Genomic DNA, 20,276 nt, shown 5'->3' on the forward strand with positions numbered 1-20,276 from the left:
GAACATACCAAATATAACCAAAACTTGTTAGCTTCCACATGCTCCTACAAATTTCAAAAGTTCAGTTTTACACACTACATGAAAAACTACATTTGCTCAAAATATTCATTACTCCAACTTTTGATTGGATGGAATTGAATGTACATTTGAATAAGTTTCATGTAGTTCATGATTTAGAGATGAACATTTGCCTGGCTACAGACAGGCTCAAAAACACCACAGAAGCTGCTCAGAAAAGCAAAGACCCAAGAGTATGTCTCCATCGAAAAATTCCTATCGTCTGCTATGCTCTTTTATCAGTATCACCTTTGCAGTGTCTCCAGCTCCACTCATCATTCTGACACAGAAAGATTTCCCTAGCTGCTTTGCGATGGCATTTCTATTCTGCAAGACCCAGCTGACAGAGACTTTAAAAGTGCATTTACTAGCAGAAAACTAACTGGCAAAGATCAGCACAGATTTCTTCTTCCATCAGTCTGTTTCTGCTGTGTGCTCAGGGTCTGATCCACCCACCTCACTGACAAAAGCATGGGTTTTACTACTTTTCCTCCTGTTGATTCTGCCAGGCCATAAAGTAGTAGAAATATGAGATTCCACTCTCTTGCCCATCTTACCTTTAGATGTATGATAGGTTGGCTTTAGCCAGTCAATAATTCATAGTCACGTGAAAGACCAGAAATACTAGAAAGCGAAAATTATACATTAAGATGCCTGCTGCCAAAGATTTGAGGCTGAAGATAGCGTGCACAATTTGTTCATTTACATCCCCGGCTTAGGAGAACTGGTGTACAAGCAATACAATCATAGGCTTATCATTTTGCGATAGGGAATCAAGAGGATGCCTGAAATCGTAGATTTTATATGTAGTAGATATTTCAGAAGAGCAGTAGTCTAGAGTGGGAAAACAAAGGCTCACTGAGTTGTGTTTACCAAAAACTCATCTTTTTTAACCTTTTTGGGGGGATTGTTTGTTTGTTTTTTAAACTTTCATCTGTTCATCTGAACGATGAACAAAAGTCCTTTGTGGTTATTTCTCCACTCAACCTTCCATCTTCCACGTGTGATACATTTATCAGTCAGAAGATTTAAAATCAGTACAAACTGTTTTACACAGATCATAAGCCCAACAGACTTCAGCTTCTGGAAGGAGAAACCTTCCCTCCCCATCATTTTTCAAGCATTCCAGAACATGCATTTTTTGAGAGGCTGGGTCTGGCAGCCACACAAATGTCTCCCTTCCCCCAAACTCAGCATGAACATCTTAGCAGGACCCTCTATCCATTTGAAACCACCTTCATTTTGGGTGTAAAGTACAATTCGTGGGGAACACCACTTGACACTTAGCCTCACCATGAGCACATTTTCTTGGGAAAGCTGTTGGGAGGTTGGCAACAAGGAACCACACCTGTTTTACAGTGCTTTTTGCAAGAACTTCTTCAGCATAGGGCTGCACATTTTCTCTCTACCCCCAAGTTACAGCACAGGCAGAGTATACTTGGATAAATACCTGGCAAGCAGAGAGTATCAAGATCCAGCTACCCTTCTCTAGATAATATTAGCACTCATTTCACTGCTATTTACAAACAATATTAAAATAAAAGCAAGATACTGAAATAAAAAGGCTGACCTACTGCTGCTTGAATAGTTCTTTCCTTCATCCCATTCTACTTCTGAAATTATATAGAAAGGTTGACAAAAAAGCAGTGGGGACATTAGAAATCTCACCACATTTAGTAAGGATGACTCATTTTGTCTCCTACCATCACTACTAGTTCTATGTTCAATCAGAAAAGCTCTCTCTCCATCACTTATTACTTTTTCCGAGTAAAGCCTATAAACTCAGCTATTTTCAGTTGTTTGTTTCAAAAGTTTCTGTCCCTTTGGATCCCAGGATAACTAGGGCTTGATCTTCAGCTCTGTTAAGTCAAATAACTGGAGATATGCCAGCTGATAATAGCTGAGGATCCACAAGACAGTTCTGGCATGTGTGAGACAATACATTATCTTCAATTATTCTTCAAATTCAAAAGGAATGCCAGCTGCTTTGTTCCCTTCCTCCTTCCTCCCTCCCCCTAAAATCATCCTTTTCTTAACATGTTGAATGTTTGTGGTTGAAATATTAACTTATTGAGAGTGGGTTTAGAAATGAGATACAAAGCTAAATTATCTAAAATGCTGTAGTGAATAATTCAGAAGTATGCAAACACCTCCACCTACAACATAATTTATTAAATATATGGAACACGATGCTTCAGGCATATTAGCTGCATCTGTTTAGTACAAAGTCTCTTGCATTTTTCTCTTTATAAAAAGCCCGGAGTAAGAAATACAAATGGAACAGATTTGTCACCTCCAATTTTTCAGATTATTTTTGATATTTTTCCATAAGACTGAATATTATCTATGCATCTTTCAGCTTCAGCATCTGGGCGGTATTTAACAGCTTACACGCTTATACCGCACATGTATATACCAAAAGCATCAAGAATTTGTTAGCCAGCTTAGTAGGATACTGTGGGAATGAAAAGTCATTCCTTTGGACAAGATGCAAACCCAAAATCATGTCTGCTTATGCCATTAAAAAAAAAAAAAAAAAAATCATCACGTGGCATGTTTCACAAGATTACAGCTATTCCGGATAAGCTCCAGTGCAGTAATTATATTCAGACAACCTAGCATTCTCATGCAGTCCTAGCTGCATAAAGCTTCCTTCTCTACCTCTTGTCCTGAATGGCTCCACTGTCTTACTCTGGGCTTCCAAGGCAACCTCTGAGGGATGTGTAGATTTCAGTCATGAGAATGTGTCCTCGCGCTGCGATGCCCAGTCACAGTAATGGTGTACTGTCTGTAGAGAACTGCTAATGGAATAAGCACCGCTCGTTCCTTATATTATTCCAACAACAGTATCTTCCGTGTGAGCATGCTGAAGCACAGAAACCATTTATTTCCCTGCATTCCCAGACGATTTAGGTACAAACTTTTTATTTCTATCTTGACAGATATTGACAGCCTATCACAGATTTTGCATCAGTGCTACGTTCAACTATGTAAATCAGTTGCCAAGTCATGCTTGTTTGTCCTCAAAGCTGCTTGCAGTAGGTGCTAGACCTCGTAATAGCTGTTCTACACAGAAGAGCAAACTTCTGTTTTCCCAACCCCAAAGCAGCTCAGGTGAAACGCTATTCTGTATGTCTCCCTTCTGTAGGTTCATATGATAAAAACACTACAGAAGATCCCAGGGAGGAATTAGGATTGTAAAAGAACTGATGATAAAAGAACTTCAGAACACCTGCAAAAGAAGAGTCAGATTTAAATGGTTTCTATCTAAAATGAACACTCTCAAAACTGGTCATATTTTTTTCTACAGAAAAAGGAACAATCTGTCTATGAAGATAGTGCAAAGGACAGTAATCACTCTCTCCCATCTTCAATTACTTGCACTTATTCATTTTCTTCTTTCTTTTAAATCTAACCCACTGTTCTGTGGGCTAGGAAGGAAAGCAATCACCTGGTTCTACAGCACCTACGCAAAAACCCTCCCTGGGTCAAATGAGAAAATTAAAGTAGTACATACAGGGATGGTTGTTCATAAGAACTCAAGACCAGGAGGGTGGGAACTTTTTAAGTGGTATTCACAGTGAGTTATGAATTGATAAACTTATGCTGGAAGTATCAACGAGGACACAACCTCACCATTTACCCCTTCCCTAAATAATCCTGAAGTTTTACACGCAAAATGTTCCCATCTGTTCATTTACACAAGAATTACAAATATGAAAAAATGCTACATTAAAAAAAAACATTTGTGAAGAGGTAGTCAGCTAAAATTTTTAATGAGGAAGTAATCTTGTCTTTTTATTTAACAGCACTATATTCAAAGAGATGATGATGCACACAACTTCCACCATCCAATTTAATGAGATAGAACAGTGACTTGGGAATTTTCAACCTCTATGTACTCAATGAAAGCAAGAACTAACAAACAGATTTGTTTTTCCCTTGATAACTCTTTAAATACGCAAATGTGCATTTTTTCTCTTCCAAAGCCAATTTTTTAAATTTTCCAACAGAACTCTGTGATAGAATGAAAATCTATCTGGAGGATCCTTGAATTTAAAAAAAATAAAATAAAATAAACAAACTAAACTAAACTAAAATAAAAACACTGTCTACCTCAAGTCAGAAGTATCCAAGCTCAGCAACTGTTATATCTTTGAAAGGACATGCAAAAAATCTTTTAAGATACTTTCAGTGCAAGTCATTTAAATCACATTCCCCCTACTCCATCACATATAAAGAACTCTGGTTGTAGTTTTCATAAAGACTTACAAATTATGTTTGCACGCAACAACGGTAGTTTTTCCTTCAACTAACATATTTCTAGCTTTTTCCAGCTTCGTGTTTCAGCAAATATTTGGCCATTTCTACCTGCTTAACTTTTTTTTTTTATGACAGCTTTACAATGCATATTAGTAGACTGCAAATGTTATCCTTCAACAATAAAACTCACTCCAATCTCCATAACATGTTAAGCAACAGCCTTTCTGGATCAAGTTTGAACTCGCCAATATAAAACTGACCTTCTCAATAGCAAAGAAATCATAAGCACAATCTGCACATAATTTGCCCTATAAAAATAATAATAATAATAATAAAAAAATCATAATTTGACTACCGTATTCCCTTGATTCACTGAGCTACAGTGTAATCTAATGTAAAGCAGCACAGAGCTCTACATAAGTCACCACCAGAAATCTGTCCCAGTCGTGAATGGATGCTATGGTAGTCAGAATTGCAGAAATCTGGATGTTATGTTGGTGTAACTAAATCAGCTAAAATCATCTGATAAAACATAACAGGGCATGTCAAAAGACAAGCACTGCATATTTTCAGCCATGAATAAATTACACGTTGTAAAGCAAGACATAAAGCTCTTGTATAATTCTTTTTATTTTATACATACCTATATCACAGCTTTACAGTCACATGGAGCTAATGCTTTGGATTCCAAGAACTTAAGCCCTATGGACTGGCAATAGTTTGAAAGCCTAAAAGAATCTAAACTGAGTGCTATAACTTAGAGTGATCACATCTTGTCCAATGCAGGACAACTATGAACCACCTTTCAGGTTTTATTTTAGTTAACAAGGACAGACTTTAAAGTTGGATACATGCTTAGCACTTCACAGATTGTTGACTTCTTATTATGGAAGTAATGTTTTCTGGGCAAATGAAGTTATCAAGCAGTAATGTGTCATGTACTCTCTCAGGGATATTTAAAATGAATCAATGGGACATGGTCATTTCAATTACATTTTTTCAGAATGGGAAATTACTACCAGATATCTCCCAGTATCCACTAAGTTTACAGAATAACTCAATAAGCAGTCAAACATCCACTCGCAGATCTAGCTAGACTGGGTCGAGAAATTAAAAGCCATATTAGTTTATCACTACTCCACACTTGAGATTAGCAGTTCATTTAACAGCCACGTCAACGGACCCTGCCAGATTTCCTGTTCCACACTTTGGGGCAAAGTCAGTCCTCTTTAGATGAAACTGCTGTTGGACAAGGCGTAAGCTAATCCAGAAGGCTTTTACTGCAGGGAATTAGGGACTGTTCCCAGGAGACTTTCTAAAGGCTCAAATGAAAGGGTGTGAGGCAGGTATCCCTCCCGCCAGGGCAGCTGGAGAGCAACCAAGGGCTACAGCTTTTCAGATAGCTCCAGCTCTTCCAAAATCATGATGGAAGTCTATTACCCATGTCCTGGCCAGCAAGCAATTTTTGTGTTGTTTGAACTATATCAGTCAAGTACACCAGGATAAACTGGCATGGAGTATCCCCAACCTAAAAAGAAATAGAGTTAGAATTATGGGCCTTTTTATGACCTTGGAATGTGTCGGGAGATCGACTGGTTTAATTTTACCAGTGTCATTAAAGCAGTTTGCCTTTTCTACATAGATAGGATCTAAGGCATGAATTCTCATCCTGCCCAGCAGGATAATTATCAAGCTAGCAAGAAGACAGTCATGTGAGAAAACAGTGCGAAAAGTGCTAGCAGGAACAGCAAGCAAAAAAAATTAATCCATCTAAACTTGAATACTGTAAATAAACACAAACTAAATGTTTGCAACTAGGTGGAAGTCAGACACGGCAGAATCAAAATCTACCTGAGTAATTTTATCTCTGTTTGGGAATCTTATCAGATGTGTAAATTAGTTAAGACTTAGTGTTTCTAAGTCCAATTTTGGCATGAAAAGCTTTTTTTGAGTTCAGGTAAGCTTAATGTCAGTTGAGTAAGGTACACTGTGACTCCCACTCACTATTTAAGCATAATGGCTAGCACTGTTGGTATACTGGTGTACAAGCTTTAATGGTCCTGACTGATGTTTCAAAGACTACTTATCAAGGAGAAATTCAGAGCTCTTCAACAGGCATTTTGTATAAAAGCTAAGGAAGCGATACAAAATAGTCAACAAGTATACATACATATACATTTTAGCATATGGCCAAACTACACAAGTTGCATAGCCTATTGACAAGACTCTCTAGACCTTTTTATTAAGTAAAATGAAAGGTTAAAAACCAATTTCTGCCAAATCTTGGGCTGCTTGAATCAGAGTCTTCTAAGCATAAGACTACTTGCAGAGCATCTTTTTGATTGTTTCAGTTACACTTCAGGTAGTCTTATCTAAACTTAACCTTTTTGACATAACATTTGCCTCTGTAATTAAGGTGCATTAATTAAAACACCTTTCAGTTGTGATTTCTTTTAAAGAAAAGTTACTTCAATTATAAGCAATCGAGTAAAATCAGGGTAAAAATAATCATTAGCATTTTCCCGAGGATGGGTGTCTACAGGGAACCCACATGGGAAGCAGCTCACGTAATTGCTGCAGTTGCCTCTCCCATGCAACACGACACAGAAGACTCGAGTGAAACTCCGAATGGGATCCTTCCTGCTGTAAGAACCATCAGCTCCGGTGAAGGATATGATGCTTATGTACTACGGTAGACATGGCACAACCACAGAACAAGAAGCTGGCACTCCATTTGTGCCGTGAATTATACTTCCCTTGGAACTTCATTAATAACGATGACTGCGGCGGCTGGGGACATCCCTGCGTCCTTACAAGCCACGCTGCTTTGAGCACGGTGAGCTTTGCAAGGAACCTAAACCCAGTGCCAAGTATCACAAGGGTAAGTTGGGATAGATCTTGCTCTCCCTTTAGATATTTCTGTAGAAAGGTTTCACATTTTTCTTTTTCAAGCAAGCTACTAAAATGGCTGTCATGTGCAAAAGGAAAGGGCTGGCTGTGTTTAGTTCAAATAAAGAGTAAAGAGAAGTCAGCTCTGTGTCTGAGAAAACTCCACTTCAAAATGAATCAGCCATGTGAATCTACTGGCTGCCTGGCAGCCAGATACAACAGCTGTCAAAATTTCAAACCGGGGAATTGAGCTGAAATGTCACCTGCGGCTAGGCATACAGACTCACAGTCCTAGGTAAAAAAAACCTGCTGCCACTACAGAGCTCTGTGGTTCACACGCTGCCACTTCTTTTATTACCTGTGACCAGGTCAAGCTTCCAGTAACCGCAGAGGACAAGCTGAAAAATAATCTACAGTAAAGGAACTGTCAACATCTATGATATTTTAGCTACCTTTGGATGTAAGTCCCCACATACAAAATGACTAGCTCTACGGTCAAATCCTCCCTGCTTGAGTACAAACAGCCACGCTTTGTAGATGTTAGAGATGGGTTTAGAATAAAGGACCGATCTCTCCTAAAACATTTGAGTCCGTACTTCTGTCTTAAGTCAACAATACTCACCTGCCCTCAGTAGTGAGGTAATAAAAAAAAAAAAAAAAAAAAAAAGGACAAAACCCCACTGGATCCATTTATTGATGAATTTCAGTTCACTTGACTTCCATTTTTCTTTGCCTCCCTCTACAGGACTGTGAAGCTCTTGTGACTAGAGCCGTACTCTGCGAAATGCAGATATGTTTTGCATGTCTGGGCATTGTTCTGCTCTGACTCCAGTTTCCTCCAGACAGATATCAAAAAGAGGATGGAGCTGCACCAAAATGTAGGAAGATTTAAGAAAATGAAGAAACTTTTTAAAAGACACATACCATTACCACTCATGTAGGGGCGGTGTAACAAGCTGACTACATCAAGCAATCAAAATATTCAGGATTCAGTTACAAAGGTGTTTTTAATTAGGGGAAATAATGCAGTTATTCACAAATGAGTCGCTTTTCTCCCCCTTGTCTTTTAATTCATTCACAGGCCTAAGTTACTGAAATCACATATTCAAAGAGAATGTCTGTAATTCTTTGCAACTGAAGAAGATTCAAATACCTTGTGTGCTATGTTATTTGCTATCCTTTAGATCTTAAAACAGGCAAAAAAAAAGGAGGAATGAGAGGAGAGGGAACAGAGCACTATGTACATTTAAGTAACATACATATCTGTTTGCATGGATGCAAACACTGGAAAATTGTATAGGCTTAAAAAAAAACCCCACTATTTGCAGTAATTAACATTAAATTGAATTTACACTGTTTCACAAAACTACCATCACTTCAATATTAAGCAAGGGTTTGTGTGGAATCAGCTATCCAAGTCAAGCCTTGTGAAACAGATGAAGCCCACACTGTAAGAGAGATGTCATTATGTCTGACCAGTTTTGGGGGGCCTGTTCCTTCATCTTATTTTTTTGTATGCAAATTCTGAGGCATGTGCAGTACATAGTATCCAGAGAAAGATATCCAAGATCCATCTCCAAGAGAAGGGGTCAGAAAACAATTAGCAGTAAAAGAACTCTGCTGTTATAGAATCGTAGAACCGTAGAATCGTAGAAGCATAGAATTGTTAAGGTTGGAAAAGACCCTTAAAATCATCCGAGTCCAACCGTTAACCTAACACTGCCAAGTCCACCACTAAACCATGTCCTTAAGCACCACGTCTACCTGTCTTTTAAATATCTTCAGGGATGGAGACACAACCACTTCCCTGGGCAGCTTGTTCCAATGCCTGACTGCCCTTTCGGTGAAGAAGTTTTTCCTAATATCCAACCTAAACTTCCCCTGGCACAGCTTGAGGCCATTTCCTCTCGTCCTGTCGCTTGTTACTTGGGAGAAGAGACTGACCCCCACCTCACTACAACCTCCTTTCAAGTAGTTGTAGAGAGCAATAAGGTCTCCCCTCAGCCTCCTCTTCTCCACACTAAACAACCCCAGCTCCCTCAGCTGCTCCTCATAAGACTTGTGCTCCAGACCCTTCACCAGCTTCGTTGCCCTTCTTTGGACACGCTGCAGCACCTCGATGTCCTTCTTGTAGTGAGGGGCCCAAAACTGAACACAGTACTGCAGGTGCAGCCTCACCAGTGCCGAGTACAGGGGCACTATCACCTCCCTGGTCCTGCTGGCCACACTATTCTTGATGCAGGTCAGGATGCCATTGGCCCTCTTGGCCACCTGGGCACACTGCTGGCTCATGTTCAGGCGGCTGTCAACCAACACCCCCAGGTCCTTTTCTGCCAGGCAGCTCTCCAGCCACTCCTCCCCAAGCCTGCAGCGTTACGGTACACTCGAAACTACTCAGCCCTGCTACATCCAAATCCATGGAGCTTGCCCGCCCCCACGAGTTGTAACTGGGATGCACATAGTAAATAAGCAGCAAACAAGAATACAATACAGTGAAATCATAGATAGTATAGAAAAAACATATGCCAGAAATGCAATGTTCCATTGCCCCTAATTTTACATTAGCACATTTACATTTGTTAGTGAGTTTTCTTCAGAAGAGGCATACTACTTTAAATCACAAGGAGTTCAAGATTTTTATTTTACAATTTCACAATTAAAAATATTGGAAAGGTATAAAAATATAAAAACCCTTTTATACTCCCTCTGCAAAACAACAGAACTTACCCTGTCATTAAGAAATTCATTTAAAGGATGATTCTTCCGACTAATATTCATAATAAACACAAAATGATCAAATAAAGTATTTAAAAAAAATCAAAACAAAAAGATTGAGATTATACAGAGTCATTTCATTCCTACAGACACACAACCACAGATACTTCATCCTGATTAGTTTTAACTTTATTCTTAAGTGATACTGGAAGGTCAAAGAAGGTTGGTAGCCCATCAACATCGGATTTTTTTTTTTATTTTTTTTTTCTTTTAAATCTGTTCTCCTCTGGAAGGACTAAAGCTAAGAGGAATTCAGCAGTATACAGTAAAAGGCTGGTTTATTCCTTTTAACAATGTGCAAATTGTTAGACAATCATAGCTCCTGACAAACAATCCTGGCAAATCACATGCAGCTGCATGGTAACCAAGAACCGCAGCTTTAACGTATGGACTTGCTGGCTGCAGTAGTTGGTCACTATGATGCTGCATCTGACCCAGGTGCCTCTTTCTGTGCAATTACTGGCTCAGACCAACAGTACCAAGTTTATATAAACTTAGTAGCTCCTCTAATATGCAGCTATCATCCACTGTGCATCTCATAAGGTCAGGTTTTCCTGGTTATAACTGACCAATTTTTGTTAATAAAATAAGTTTCTCAGGTTTTCTCCTAGCCATTTAAAACCTCATGCCTCCAAACAGCAGTAATTCTCTTGCATCCCTCTGTTAGCACTGAGGGTCAGCAGACAATAGTCTGATGATGATGAAAAATGCATCATCTTTGGATTGCTTTCACCACTCGTCTCATTTTTTGTCATTCTTCAGTATTTATTCCACACTGCAATCACGCTTGGCTGAGAAGCTACGGAGTCACCTGAGAGCATCTGCACCTGCGGCCAGAGATCTCCCCTCTCCCTTGGGGGGTCACACCCCAAGCCATCCTCACCAGCTCTGCCCCACTCACATACACGAAGGGCAACCAAGCTGTCCCCTGCCTGTGCTCAGCAGGCATCTACCCACGCTTCCTTGCACTGCTCAGAGTGGTTCAGGGGCTCAATGGAAGAGATTTGCGGATCAAACGCTAACCCTGGGGGCTGTTCCTCCTCTAATTTATACCGGAGGAGATCTCCCCCACAGCCATACATTGACGTGAACGTCTCAGGAAATCTAGATGTCAGTGCGGAGAGTGGAGTTTCAGCATGAATTCTGCTAAGCTGCAAACTCAGCGTGCAGTGCTTCATTCTACATGCAGTAAACCTATTTCCACCACAGTCCCACGTTTCCACAACCTAGCACCAAATACAAAGCATGAAATGAAACCGTAGAATGCTTCATTTATGGCAAACGGTAACTTAAAACTATGAAACGATGCTTATGGAAAAGAATCTGATGGCTATGATCAGGATGAATCAGGATGGCTATGAGAGTAAGCTTGCGTGGCACCTCAATGACTTCTCTATTTCTGCTCCCAGGTTTGGAAGGAGATTGATGCTTTGCTGCTATTGCTCACATTTGCAGAACATGGCCTGAGTTGGCAATCAAATATAAGTTTTTCTGATTAGATCTTTAACTACATTTATAAAATCTCTCTCTCAAAAAAAAAAAAAAAAAATCCAGATTGCAAGAAAGCATCCCTGTCACGGAGCCTACACAAGGCTGAAAAACACTCAGACACAGGAAACTATTATTTCAGAGGGATAAAATATCTTGCCAGTAAATGCCAGACAGAAAAGAAACTCTACTTACAGTGTACTGTATAACAAACTGTGACATGCAAGCCAAATTAAGTAACTTTTTATTGCCCCCAGAGGTATCGTTTAGCCTAAACATCAAACATCTGCTGGCATTCAACTGAGGAATGGGAATTTACAGCCCAGAACAGTTATTTCTACTATTTCTAAGGCTGAAATGATTCTGTACCCATGCAAGTGAGCTGTTGAACAACTTTTGTGAACATCCTACAACTGGTGTGATGCTAGGGCCCTCTGCTGTGCAATACTGCAAATAAGTTAGCACCTTTTAAAATGAGGCTCAGCTGTACTCCAAATAAAATCAAGCCATATAAATACAGTAAATCAAGGATTTCTACCTTCAGGTGAGTATTAAAGAAAAACAATTCTGACAGACATTCAGTGTTACTGTAAAGAGAAGATCTAATATTCACCTAGAAAACATTCTGCGAGACTACCATGTGGAGCTGTATACTGTAAAATAATCTAAAATATTAAGCTAATAAAATTAAAATATTCCTTTGTTTTTCAACAAGTGAAATGGAAACTTTAAGTAGGAAATAAAATTTTAAAAATCCCTTTTCAGACTGAATTATCTCCATATAGGTTCAGGAAATTTAACTGTAAAATTAACAACTGGGCTTACTGATTGTGGCTCCTCCAAATGCCAGTATAGACTAGTAAAACCCTTAGTTACATCTTCAGTATCATCATCAGTTCATTTATATTTCCTTCCTCTTCCATTCTGTTTTTCTTTTCTTGTACTTCTTGTACTTTTCCTTCATATTTTGTTCACCTTTCTAATCCAGTACCTCTACTTGCGGTTGCTCTGCCATAGATCAATCAAGTAGCAATGTTCACAGAAACATTAGGCAAGTAAGATGTCAAAAGCAAATGGAAACTTGAGAAAGATGTTTAAATTACAAATAAAACTGGTTGTGCCACCAGTTCAGGTTGTCTGATACTTTCCATTTTAAGACTTTCTTTTGCTTCTGATACTTTACAACTATTTTAAGCATCAGGACAGAATGCCTACTATCTCCTTTAGATTCAAATGATTTAGCAAGTTTTAGCAAATTATTTGATCATTTTTAGGAATATCTTATTAAGCACTTTATTGCTCTTATTAAATCCATTTTTACACAATTGTTTTGTCAAGAAACTCCAGCCCACTCACGGTATGGAAGAAAAAACTTCTAGTTTAGTAAAAGACTTGTTCTTGCGTCAGTCTTGTGTCAGCCTTGAAATTCCTCTGGAATGTAGGCTACATTTGGCCACGTAATAAAAACTCGGGATGAACTGAATTTAACAAGTCTGTTTGGAGCACGCAGGGTTTTTTCTGAAGACGCTGCCTGTCCTGAGCGTTTCCTGGCCTCATCTTGAGGGCTTGGAGAAAAACCAAAAGAGGAGTGGAGTGAAAAGAGAAGTTAAGTAGACAGGCACACAGCAACAGTGAGAGGAAAGGGTCAAAGTCAGGCATTTGGGAGTGGGAAGGCTTAGAGGAAGGAGGAGGGCAAAAGTGGTAGGGCAGAAACCAAGACAGATGGGAAGGAGGACTGTAATTATCAGCCTGGGGCTGAACAAGAGAGAAAGATTAGGATATAGGACAGGATTATACAGATAGGACAGGATTATACAGATAAATGTTACTCTCCGAAAACAGGAATGACGGAACTGGTCCTCAAATTCTGTTTTGTCCCAAGTGCTTCCAAATAAGGGTTTAAGAAAGCAAATACAGCCATATGAATCTCTAACTGTATCTTTTTAATTGAAAGGTGATCAAACACTGAAAGCAACAGTCACTATACAATGACAACTCTCTCATAATACCTAGAAATAAATATGTATGATTAGCCTTCACCTTCCAAAACTTACCCTGAGGAATGAATCAGCAATAGGTTTTTTCTAAAATATGTGCTGAAAAAATTCAGCTTCAAAACCCAATGACAGAATGGAGAGTGAAGCTTGCAAACAATGGAGAAGAGCAACCTCTAGTGGTCATAAGGGTAAAAATGAGAGAATAAATGCTACATACATTCCTGTCTTACCCTACTGGTTCAATATTAAAGGGAATTTCAGTGGCAAAAGGCAGACCGTGTATTTTTTCGGGTCATAGCATCTGCAAATTTAATTTTGGTAAATAAAAGGACACTCAAATCTATGAACCATGTACTACAACGAAAGGTAAGAAGAATAATCTCCTTTCTGATGGAGTGCCATTAGACATGGTTTCTGCTCAGCTGCATGGTGCTTAATTATTAGCTATATTAATTAACGACAAAGGATTTTATAGTGGGCCATTGTTACATATAGAAATATGGCAACCAAACTGAGGGCCAGGCAGTTCTGCCTCGAGGCAAAGCAGCCTCAGCCACTGCATATCTGAATAGCTCAGCAAAAGGAAATCTTCTCAAACTGATTATTTTTCCAGCAACAAGTTATTTCACAGGTTTTGAAATAGCAGATAGGGAAAGAGGTTGTGGGAGTAGAAAGAGCGGAGGAGGATGGAAAACTACAAATCGTTTTTAGTAGTACAGATGACCTGTCATCTACGCTGTCCTATCATTAAGCCAACAATTAAATCTTATCAATTTAAAATTCAAAAAAGAACCAGATCTAGATTGGCACACAGACAGTATCATTCTAATAATGTTCCTCTGCCACTGCCAAAGCCAACAAAAGAATCTGAATGTAAGAAAGCATTACTTTTATTATAGTTAAAAAGTTCCCCCAAAGGATCAACGATGCAACGCTTCCCATCACTGCAGAATGTCACCAACAGGAGGAAACATCAGAAAACTGTGAACAGAACAGCTGAAAATGACTATTCAGAGACCTTTTAGATGAGTTTTTCAGCATTTTACACCAGTTCCAGGTTTTAGTCCCCAAATCACAAACCTTCGGCTTCCTGTTTTGGGATTTCCCACTCCTACAATTCACTGTAAGATTTTTGAAAACTTCCAACTCTCAGACTTTCCTTTTTTAGGAAGAAAAAGGATGACCATCCTCAGGTCTTCAACTGGAATAGCTAAGTAAATGCATCACATGGGGTCTGCTTCTGTCTATCTCCCTCTCACCCTCCCTCCTAGGAAAATCTTAACCTCCCTAGCCTAGCAGACTGCTACTATTAATCCAGATGTTCAGCTGGAACAAAGGGGCTTCAGAGACCTAGCTGACGTTAATAACTCCAGAGAATTTAAGGACTATTAATATTCCTGCAGGGCATGGCATCCCAACCCCACCTCAGTCTTGCTCAGTTTTTCCTTTTTAGAGCCCATCTCAATCTACTGCTTAATGGACCACCACAAATCCACACCATACAAATTACCTAGAATTGTGCACTGCCCTTTCACTGCATGATTTCATTCTGTCTCTCTACTTCTTTCTATCAGAGTCAGTAATAAAGGCTGAATGATTATTGCACTGCAATCTAAGTATTTATCTACTGTTTTTCTAGAAATAGAAATTTGCACTTTAATACACGCACACCCCATTCCAAGTAAACCCATGCCTCAAATCTGAGGTCATAATTTTTATCATTAATGTTAGGTTACAATAAATCAACAGTTTAAGTTAAATTCTTCAAAACTAGGATACGACTATTTCACAGCCCAAAATAATAAGCAAAAAGTAACACCATATCTTTAGAAAAAAATTGAATCTAACTATGGTTGAGCTATTCAAGTCAGAACCTCCCACTTTATGTTAAAAAAAATGAAAAGGAAAGCACTTTGTCTACAGGTCACTTAGAGGTGGGTCTCTTAGTGTCGACTATTATTACAGTTGCCCAACTCTTCCCATTACTAGATCCTGTTCTCAGCTGTTAATAGCTTGGACAGCACTTATCACAGCAGCTGAAATTTTCCACGCTGAAGCAAACATTAATCTTTGGAACATTGCAGCTAAACCCAGCCCATCCATTTCTGAAAATAAAACACAGGAAAAATGCAATTCGGGTCTGTCTTCAGAGAAAAGTCCTGACAACTTTCAGGGCAAAGGCTGGAAATGAGAGCCAGCTGACTGAGAAGGTTTTATACTGATGCAGGAAAAAACACGGTGGGAGGAGGAGGTGGAGAGAGGGAGGCAAGGGAAAACCCAGAGCAGAACCACATCATGAGGAGGGAGTGAGGGTGGAAAAAGAGGAAATTCAGGAAGATTGAATGGATGAGGTAATGGGGATCAGCAATCAGACATGCTGGAAGGAGACAGATTCAATCTGAGATCAAAATGGAACAAAGAGCCCAAGGGGAGTGGGAAATCAAAGCCAAAGGCTAGGGAGAGAAATGGAGAGAGAAAGGCCAGAGGACATAAGGAGTCAAAAACGAAAGCGAGATAGCACAGCAAGGAGACTGCAACAGAATACAGAAAGAGGAAGCCTCTGAGCTACCACGGCTCAGGGAGTGAGCCCAGAAGCAGCCTAAAGACAGAGTTAGCAAAACCCTGAAAGGTGTGGTGCACTAACCTTGGCCAGCAGCCACACCCCCACCCAGCTGCTCACCCACTCCCCTCCTCAACACAGCAAGGAGAGAAAAAGGATGAAAAAGCTCCCGGGTCAAGATAAGGACAGGGAGACTGCTTACCAGTTACCATCATGGGCAAAACAGACTTGACTTGGGGAAAGTCAATTTAATTCATTGCCAATTAAAATAGATTTGGGTAGTGAAAAACACACATTAAAACAACACCTTCCCCCTATCCTTTTCCAAAGCTTTACTCCTTCATTTTCAAATCCTGGGGCAGGAGTGGGGACACAGATGGGGCATGACATGAAAATGAGCTGGGGGGATGAGCAGCTTCCAAGTGAGGAAATTATACACACCAGAGCTCTACTAGATCTGTTGAAGAGGACAACAATTAAAGGCTGGAGTATGTCTGCACTTGCTGCAGTCATCTGAGTTTGCCCCTCTTGCAGGTAATCATTACAAAATAGTAATTATATGATTACAGATTATTTCCCTGATAACCTCCTCCTTTCAGTGCAGAGAAGGGACTTCTTCTGGGGAATAATCATGACATGAAGGAGGTTACTGCGCCCAATCGTTCTAATTTGTTGGAGGAGATAAAAGTCATACAGAAGACAGCCTGAGAGGGGTTTCTATTCGAGACGGCTGCAGGAATAAACATACAGGAAGAAGCCAAATGGATCCAAGGGAATAAATCATGCTGGGTAATTATCCAGGCAGCTACTGACTTTGTCTTAAGTTATTCTTGGCCACAGCAACCTAAGGACTCTCCATTCCATATAGTGAATGACTGAGTTTCACCTGCTCTGGAAAAAAAAAAAAAAAACAAACTGACTCACTACAGTCACACTGACACATAGATTGCTCATGCCTGCAAAGGTAATGTCCTGAACAAGTCCTTCCCATTTGCTGGTGGAACAGAGACAGCCTAAACTTCAGGTCAAACCTCTCAGTTAAGACAGCCACAGACTTGGCCTGGTGATAAAGTTATGTCCAGAGACAACAAGGGGACTTACAAAAGACTGTAACATGCAAGACAGTCACTAACTGTATGTTCTTCATTTTCCAAATGCTTGTCTTGATACACTCAGCTCTGCAGACAGCAACTCACACAGGTGTAACAGAAACCACCCATTGCGGAAAGCAGAAAACATTCTGCGAAATAAAATCCTGAGCATCCTTCCTTAGCCAGAAAAGTCAAGGGGAAAAAAAACCCTTCTCTTAATCTCTAAATGGGCAACACTATTCCTAGGCTTCAGCTAATGAACTATTCAAAGAAACCATGAGAAGCACCACAGAAGAACCCATGAGAAAGCTGAATAGTTTTTCTCTTCAGAGTGCTACTTGGATATTGTACTGTGAAACAAGGGATTTTTGAAGAATAAGATGAAAAAATAAAACAAAGTAGCTGCTCATCTAGGACATCAAGAAGAGGAAAAAAAAGAAGTCTGGAAGAAATCTCAGAAGCTCATCAGGTCTACGTTCTGCCTAAGACATGCTTTAGTTACTCTGAACTATTTTTTAAAGCTTCTTTCCAGAGATCTCTACAAGACACATCCTCCAAACTATCTATTCTGGTGCTGCTTCTCCTCACATTAGAAAGTTTTTGTAACATCTAACAGATCAGCTATGCTGCCATCTAATTATTCATATCTACCTTCAGACTTCTTCAAGCCACTTGGTGTTTTTTTCTTTCTTTTTTCCATATAGTCCTCATGTTTATTGTTTCCTGGATCCACCGTTGTCAAACATAGTATATAAACCTTTTCATAAAGGATCAAGCTCCATCTTTAAACCAGTAATGAATTTTGTCCCCATCATTCCAATTAAAAATCTTTTCCATAAACCGATTGCCATTGCTGCCTTTTAGCTTACATATGACTTCCTTCCTCTCAGCATTCACGCACTTGGTATTTCCACAGCCTTCAGCCTGGTGGGCTAAACAAGCCAACCTTTTAAAGTCATCTCTTGTAAAACACCTCCCTCATCACTGCACAAGCCTCGCCCTCTGCACTCATCCTACATTCAATCAGTCCACAAGTCACTGCACAGGTAACTAAAATTACACAGTGTTCTAGATGACATCTCAGAAATGCAGAAAACGGCCTTAACAGTTTAGCTGCTTGGAAAATATCTTTCCAGATATATCCTACCTGAACATTTAAATTTTTTGTATCTACATTGCACGATTTCTCTTATCTTTTCTCATAGATTAGATATTTGCCTCCAGAAGAAATACTTGCCAGGAGTCCTAAATGAACACCATTGCACTTTGTATCACTAAATAAAATTGCATTTCTATTTCTCTAATCCAAAGGGTCACCTAATTTGTGAATAACATGGTGATTCTTTCATTGATGCCTCCCAAATTTGTTTCATATGTTCACCCTTTTATGTCACCACTACTAATATTTTGAAAGTCAAGCCCATGCCTGCCTTTTGAAGAACATCCCACCATTCTCAATTTCCCTTTTAATTGTCCCCTTTTATCAGACAGTTCCTTACTGACTTCATATCTCCTGTACTAACCCACATTTTATTTTGCTACACTAATAAATTCCAGTGTGGCATGGCAGAATTATGAAATCACTTTCCATGTTGACTTTTTGCACTCTTGCAAAGCATTTATATTCTACTGAAGTCAAACAAAAAACCCCAGAACCTCTACACACTGCAAACTTAAGAAAAACAGTTCTAGGATGAGATGATTCCCCCCCCAACTTTTCAACCTATTTAAGTTTCTTAGAATTTGGTCAGATTTGCCTCTGACTTTAAACAAAGACACTCACTATAACTTCTCAATGGCAGTTAGTGATGTTTAAAGAATTACGATGAAAATATACAGGATATCAGTTTCTTGAGTTGTATCTATTGCCTGCCTTGGTTATGGGAATTAAGGTTACTCAAATGCAAGAAAATTTTAAAAGCTTCACATACAATGAGCTCTACAAAACTAAATCATTTTAAAAGATCAGGAATTTTAGGACTGACTTTATCATTATCAATATATGTGCCTTTATCTTTTAAATATTTCTAACACTGAACTACATTATTATCTGAAAGTCTAGAAAACTCTACTTCTACTACTGGAATTGACAGGGATAAACATTGGTTGGGATGTCTCTGCCAAAAGAGATTTTAAAGGGGGTTGGGGGGCAAGAAGAAATTCAGGCTATTTAATTTGCAGTTGACTCAGAAAATAATTCAATAGGGTGGAGTGTACCTTAGATCTCCTAACTGGGTCATCTTTTGTTGTATTCATCAGCACTTTACTAAACCTCCTCAAGACTGTCTCATCCAAAAATCTCTTTGCCTATAATAAACTTCACATGGGTCATCACAACCATCTGGAAAGGCCTTGTGGTTTCTTTAACTGGATGTAGGTTTCTAACTATGTAGTTTTACAAATGATATTGTAAACTTCTGAAACCATGTCTGGACTTTGTCTCTTGTTGACATTACATTTGTAGTGGGGTAAATCTTTTTGATGTGGCAGAGAGAAATGCAGAGAATTCTTGCATTTCATATACAGAAAGAGAACAAGCAGTCCAGGAACAACTTGATGGCTAGACATCTCTCCCCCTTGGAAAGAATGTTTAATCAGTTCAAGAAATTAGCATCCTGACCAACACCACCAGTGGAATGAAGACAGCATTCAAAACCTGCCTCCATTTTGGCTGGTTTCTTCTTGTGCCACACAGCCAAAATGGGGGAAAGAGAAACCTCCCATTATTCCGGCATAGATCGCTTTGCTAACGCATCCCTCTACCTGCCATTTATGAAAGCATCGAAGACACTTTAATGATGGATTGAAAAGAAGTAGATGGGGTGAAGGCGGCCAGGCTAACTGGAGTCCAGCCAAGAGCACAGCTCATGTGCGAGGCTGGAGATCACCAGTGAGATTTCGCAACAGGTCCTGCTTCCTTCCCCAGCTCTGTGAGGAAGGTCAAACTCCTTTTCGGCTGTGAGAAAAGCTGTACATGCAGGGTCATCTGTGCTCGTAGCGCAAAGTAAAACTTCTGTACAAGAGTAGAATAACTCTCCTCACAGCTCACAACTGACATTTTTATTATTTTTACATTTCCTCATTATACCGTTAGTGGGATAACCTGCCTCCCATTGGGATCCTTGCTATAGTGCTCCTTTCACAAGCTCACTTTGC

General features: G+C 39.5%; 1 protein-coding gene across 3 annotated transcripts in view; it reads right to left on the bottom strand.

Moving 5' to 3' along the window:
* ELMO1 (engulfment and cell motility 1) overlaps nucleotides 1-20,276 on the bottom strand; it is a 310,449-nt gene that overhangs the window by 168,152 nt on the left and 122,021 nt on the right. The gene's annotated exons all lie outside the window — the stretch shown is intronic.

Source organism: Platalea leucorodia (genome assembly GCF_965183815.1).
Source record: "Platalea leucorodia genome assembly, chromosome: 1".
Lineage (NCBI taxonomy): Eukaryota > Metazoa > Chordata > Aves > Pelecaniformes > Threskiornithidae > Platalea > Platalea leucorodia.